At 38.2% G+C, this 6,709-nt stretch overlaps 1 long non-coding RNA gene across 4 annotated transcripts in view; it reads left to right on the forward strand.

Annotated features, from left to right (window-relative positions):
• The window catches only part of LOC118965531, an 11,419-nt gene extending 7,686 nt beyond the window's left edge, over window positions 1-3,733 (forward strand). For 3 of the 4 annotated variants that reach the window (XR_005052916.1, XR_005052915.1, XR_005052917.1), the window contains exons 2-3: window positions 2,795-2,941; window positions 3,054-3,733. This is a non-coding gene — a long non-coding RNA (uncharacterized LOC118965531). Of the gene's footprint in view, window positions 1-1,645; window positions 1,920-2,794; window positions 2,942-3,053 lie in introns of those variants that run through there. The other variant, XR_005052918.1, reaches the window with a different exon arrangement.
• Window positions 3,734-6,709: the final 2,976 nt, after the last annotated feature.

A 6,709-nucleotide genomic window follows, 5' to 3' on the forward strand; every position in this document is an offset into this window, starting at 1 on the left:
TGTGTGTGTGTATAAGTCATTGGTCATTATATCCAATAGATTTCCAATTTTCAGGACACTCATTGCAATGGGGCAGAGTCACAAAGTGAACAGGGAGTATGCAATTCCACCCCTTTTGTTTCTGTCCACCCTTTTTTGTTTCTGAATCGGTGTATTGAAAGCACCATGTTTTACTATCCCTGTGTGGACCTAGAATTGATTTCCATTCAAAATCCTATTTTCCCAAACCGTTAACCCTTACCCTAACCTTAACCCTAATTCTAACCCCTAAGTCCTAAAATAGCCTTTGTCCTCCTGGGGACCTGGAAAATGTCCCCACGAGGGAGAATTTCTGGTACCCTCGAAGATAGTAATACAAACCCACACACTACGTCTACACCCCCATGCAATCTGTCACTTGGGAGGTTTTAGGCTGAGAGGTGTACATCATATAGGCCTAGAAATTGAAGGAGTTTCCACTCAACAATACATTTTACTGGGTTAATAGGATTTCATTGATTATCAGTATTTTTTTTGTAATCAATGTCTTTCTGTTTTAATTACCAAGATACAGAAAATGCACCTTGAGACTGATTATACTCAAGGAAATATAGATTGATTATTGTGATCTAAATCCATAAAAATAATATTACATAAAATAACCAAATACAATGCATATTTTATCAACAGAATTTCCAAACCATTCGCTTGCTTTATTTTCATTTCATGAGTTGGACCATTTTAATATTTTATCCCAATTTAGATTTTCACAGTTCCTTTTACAGCTTTCTCTCATTTATTGCCTCACGAAAACCACACTGTCTTTGTTCCATTGGTTCCCCAGCTCACCTCAGAGGGCACTGCTGAAGATTACTTCTTTATCCAGGGAAGATGAACGGGACTGGAGAATGTCAAGTGGATTAATGTCCTCAAATAAACCTTCACTGCTGAGAATTCACAGACCTGTTAATGATTTACAGCACTGTATGTTTACGTGACACACTTAGTATGACACTTTTTTTAAAATTATTTTACCAGAAAACGGCAAATTCACTCCCCACAAAGGAAAGAATATAGGCTGTGGCTCTGTATGTTGAAGTGTTTAATCTATCATTTCTGAGCTATTACATTTTTTTGTGAGAACTGTTAAACTGGGAAACAGCACAGGGTTGTCTTTTAGTGATGTGGGTATATGATTAGATAGCATTGCTACATTAATCAATGAGAGGTGTTCATCCAGGCAGTTTCTCTATCCAATTACATTAGCCCCCTTTCCTCAGAAGGTGTTTTATAAAACTAAGGCTTTACCCATTTAAGTAATCATTTCCAAAGCCCTGGAGTTGATGACCAAATTAAGGCATTAGTTTAGGCTCACATTTTTCTCAATTTGATAGGTCATTATTCATTTCTGATCTGGGTAATTTCAATCTCTAAATAATAGCACTAGTTTGCTCCAATCTATACTGAACTTTGTTTTTCATTAGAGAGCAACTACCCCTAAAAAGCAACTAATCAATTTCAAAACGGCAAATGTGGCATCGATATGAGTCAAACTTTTATTCTAGTGTCAAAATTGTCTACAAAGTATAAATAGGATAATATTTGTTAGAAATTCCGTGTCTAACAAATCATGCCCCCTTTTGTAAAGATCCACGTGCAAATCTCCCCTCCTCCCATTTCACTTCCCTTTATTGAATGGGGGCTCTGTTGTTTCATCGTCCGCAATGCGTTCAAAGGACAACGGACCCTATACGGATTGATCATGACTCCACAGCCAAAGTTCTGTGGTTTGCATGCCCTGCCGAAGAAGGACCTTATCTAGTATGCAGAATAGATGCTTGGAGTGTGTCGGTCCCCAAGTCTGCACCAGTAATGCTAGCGTTTGGTGTGCAACAACCGTTTATGGGGAGTATAACCTGAGAAACTGGGATATACCTCTGGTATATTTTAGCTAACGACAATGTTAGATAACGTTATTGCTGTTTATGTAGGTAGATATATTTTGATAGTGATGCAAGTTAGCTAACGTTAGCGTAGTTAGTTCGTCACTCATACAAGTGTATTCTGTATTGTCTAGGGGGAAACTAAATAATGGATGCAGCTATCGTGGTAGCTAATTTAAATCTGACTAATATAGTGAACTAGGAGCAACAAACCGTAACGGAATGTAATCCAATCTGGAGCTACAGTCAGTCTGCAGTACATCTGTAAAGCATATAATTATGGGAATATTGTAAAAGGCTATATTGCAATTTAAGGTTAGGGTTAGGTTTAAAATCACATTTTAAAAAGAGAAATTGTAGAAATAGCCGGGCTTTGTGACTGTGGTAACTAGTGACGCCCTACAGTACCAGTCAAAAGTTGTGACAAGCCTACTCATTCAAGGGTTTTTCTTTATTTCTACTATTTTCTACATTGTAGAATAATAGTGAATAACTTAAAACTATGAAATAACACACAGGGAATCATGTAGTAACCAAATATGAGATTCTTCAAAGTAGCCACCCTTTGCCTTGATGACAGCTTTGCACACTCTTGGCATTCTCTCAACGAGCTTCACCTGGAATGCTTTTCCAGCTGTCTTGAAGGAGTTCCCACATATGCTGAGCACTTGTTGGCTGCTTTTCCTTCACTCTGCAGTTCAACTAATCTCAAACCATCTCAATTGGGTTGAGGTTGGGTGATTGTGGAGGCCATGTCATCTGATGCAGCACGCCATCACTCTCCCTCTTGGTCAAACAGTCTTTAGTATCAATCCTGTCACTCCATCCCATCTGGTATGTGCTTAGTGGGACTATCATTTGTTTTTCAACAGGACAATGACCCAACACACCTCCAGGCTGTGTAAAGACTGTTTGACCAAGAGGGAGATGGAGTGCTGCATCAGATGGGGCGTTAGCAAAGACCTTGCCTCACCTCTTGCCTGCTCACCAACGGTCGTTGATTGGGAGACCAGAATTGGGTAGGTTTAGTCTGACCTGTTCAAACTTCAACATAGTACATGTTTGTTTGTCAAATATCACCTATCTTAACTGCCATTGGTAATAGAACAGTGACTGTGTATGTGTTCACAGATGCATTTATGGAGCCAGCACTTGGAGACTTGCAAGATGGTGTCCGGAGTGACAGGCTTGATACTAAAGTCTCTAAATGGAGAGACCTTTCATTTTTACTAGACAACATTTACTTGTATTGTCTTTTTTTGTTATTGAATTGTATAGGTCAATATGGGGAGGGAGAAACCCTGTGTATTCACGAGGATCAGGGAATTTATTTCTTATACAGTGAGCACCATAATTCATTGGACAGTGACCATTTTTTGTTATTTTGGTTCTGTACTCTAGCACTTTGAGTTTGAAAGGATACAATGACAATGAGGGTGAAGTCCAAACTGTCAGCTGTAATTTGAGGGTATTTTCATACAAATCGGATGAACCTTTTAGAAATGACAGCACCTTTTGTACATGGTCCCCCCATTTTAAGGTACGACAAGTATTTGTTGAATTTGCTTCACAGATGTGTGTCGTTAGGCAGGTATATTAATTTGTGTCGTTAGTGAATGCAGGAGAGCTGTTGATGAATAGTATTGATTCTAGACTTTGCTATTGCCTTGGGAGGTTGGGACACCACACAGGAAGGTATGACCACTCTGACATGTTTGCCAAGGTACATGTAGCCTCATTACCACCAGACAAAATGCAGATAATCATAGTATCGGCTGAGAATGACAATACAAAGTGTTATATTAGCAGAACCCTGCTTCTATGGTATTATGTAAAGGGTTGTTTATTCTACATGGACCTGTTACTACATTTAGTTTAGAATATCTACATAAATTGATCAATTGCATTCTTCTCATGACTCTGTAGGCTACTGACCAATTCAAAGCTCCCTAACCTATTCAAATCTGCAGGGGGTTTGTTTGTTGTTATTGACTGGGGGGAAACAGCTGTGGGCAAGGTTCTAACAGATGGGTCTGGCAAGGATACACCCAAGAAACACACACATCAAACCACACCCCCAAGTCAACTCACATTTGGCTTCTGTCATGGCCGCCAGTATTTCTTAAGAAGCGAGTCAAAACATTAGGCGAAATCTGCTGGTGCAAATTGATAAAGATACCAATAAAGCAAAATGGAACAAAGCCAGTCCTTAGATCAATTAAACACACATTTCCCAAATAACATAAGGGCTTCTCTAGAAGACCTCTGTAACTACAGTCAACAAACCATTCCTTTTTTGCAAAGCCAAGTGGCCTTTGAAATGGACTCTCGGTCAGTGAAGTGTCTGTTTTAAAATGTCAGGGCACCACTCTTATTACCTCCCTGATTCCTTTAGTGGGCCGAGTGTGTGAAAAGGACACTAGGTTACTGGCCTTCTTGTTTTATGTGCCCATAGAGATTTGGCCTTCTTATTCCACTTTGTCCACAGTTCTGTTCTTATGGCCACTCACTTTCCCCCAGCCATGACGGCTTGAAGTGTTTGATGGTTTGCAGCTCTGCTCAAGGGCTGCAAATGGATCTTGGAGCTGGGCTGGGGTTGGTCAAAGTTTATCTTGACTTGTACTGTGTCTATCATATCATCCAGAGCTATTTCTCTCCCAGATATTTCTTTATTCGGTGGCATTGTGAGCCAAGAGATCAGACTGATGATACCAGTCAATAGTTAGAATCATGATGTGGTTATATCTTTGTGAGGTCATGTCTAGGAATGAAAGCATTTTTCCTTGTTTTTCAGAGCAAGGTTGAAAAGTCTGCCAGTAATGTCAGACATCATTCACGTGTCCATTCACCACGGTCTCTGCCAGCCTATTTGCTTTTAAAAGAAGCGTGCACCGTCTAAACCAATAAACACTGTATATATTGTAGCTATTGTAGTCAATACCAGACTGAAATATGTATGCAATCTTCACAGCCACATAATGTGATTTTTAGACGGCTTTGGTCAAAAGATACCAAGGATGCTTAGTTGAATAGACAAATGCTGTAACCTTTTCAGTTAATTAAATATCTAATTTACACATAAGTGTTCACTTATGCTTCTAGGTTCAGCAAGCAGTGTTCAGTATGAGTGGTGTGATCCTCTCTGCCATGACGAGGTAATGAGGGCTATTCTTACAAGAACCTGAACTCGATATCTTTAGGACTTATTTTATTAAGAGCGAATGTGTTCTTGACCTTTTTACTTGGTTTTCAGGGTTGGGTAGGTTACTTTCTAAATGTAATCCATTGCAGTTAGTAGTTACCTGTCAAAAAATGTAGTCAGTAACATAACTTTTGAATTACCCTAACTCATTAAAGTAATCTGATTACTTTCAGTTACTTTCCCCTTAAGAGGCATTAGAAGAAGACAAAAACGATAAATCAAATGCATTTACTGTGTCATCATTGTGGTCCCTGACAAGCGGTCAGACTCACTCCGGTGGAGCAACCATGAACTTGTGCATTTTTTCAAAACTGAATTGAAAGTCATTGAGAAAACAGAAAGGTGGGAATGTATTTTTTTCACAAACATCCTTTTTGAATTTAAAGGTAATCCATGAAGTAATCTTCTAGTTTTTCAAAAGTTTCTGTAATCTGATTACAGTATTTTTGCTGGTAACGTAACTGATTACAGTTAAAACATAATTGGTCATCAGATTACATGTAACTGATTACAGTTAAAACATAATTGGTCATCAGATTAAATGTAACTGATTACAGTTAAAACATAATTGGTCATCAGATTACATGTAACTGATTACAGTTAAAACATAATTGGTCATCAGATTACATGTAACTGATTACAATTAAAACATAATTGGTCATCAGATTAAATGTAACTGATTACAGTTAAAACATAATTGGTCATCAGATTACATGTAACTGATTACAGTTAAAACATAATTGGTCATCAGATTAAATGTAACCGATTACATATAGGGATCAGTTACTCCTCAAACCTGTTGGTATTTCTTTTTTAACGCTGTCCCTACCACATCTCAAATGTTATTCTCATTATGCCACCTTGAAAGCATTTTATGTTGTGCTAATTTATTTAATTTACGAGAGGTTCTGAATCCTGTCTCCAGGGGAATTAAGTTTGTAGCACGGCAGTCAGCAAGACAGTAAGTCATAAGCAGGGCACGCCGCGAGATGATAGCTCCTACATTTCTTTCAATAAATAGCAGTCTCTCTGTCTCAATAACAGTGGTGGAAAACGTACCCAATTTTCATACTTGAGTAGAAGTAAAGATAACTTAGTAGAACATGACTCAAGTAAAAGTGAAAGTCACCCAGTTAAATACTACTTGAGTAAAAGTCTAAAAGCAGTGGTGGAAAAAGTACTCAATTCTCATACTTGAGTAAAAGTAAAGATACCTTAATGGAAAAGGACTCAAGTAAAAGTCACTGAGTAAAATACGACTTGAGTAAAAGTGGTATTTGTACCTAAAGTACAAGTAAAAGTATAAACCATTTAAAATGACTTATAATAAGCAAACCACACAGCATCATTTTCTTTGTTTGATTTATTGGCGGATAACCAGGGGAACAATCCAACACTCACACATAATTTACAAACAAAGCATTTGTGTTTAGTGAGTCCGCCAGATCAGATGACCAGGGATGTTCTCTTGATAAGTGTGTGAATTGGACCATTTTCCTGGCCTGCTAAGCATTCAAAATATAACGAGTACTACTGGGCGTCAGGGAAAATGTATGGAGTAAAAAGTACATTACTTACTTTAGGA

Source organism: Oncorhynchus mykiss, chromosome 8 (genome assembly GCF_013265735.2).
Source record: "Oncorhynchus mykiss isolate Arlee chromosome 8, USDA_OmykA_1.1, whole genome shotgun sequence".
Lineage (NCBI taxonomy): Eukaryota > Metazoa > Chordata > Actinopteri > Salmoniformes > Salmonidae > Oncorhynchus > Oncorhynchus mykiss.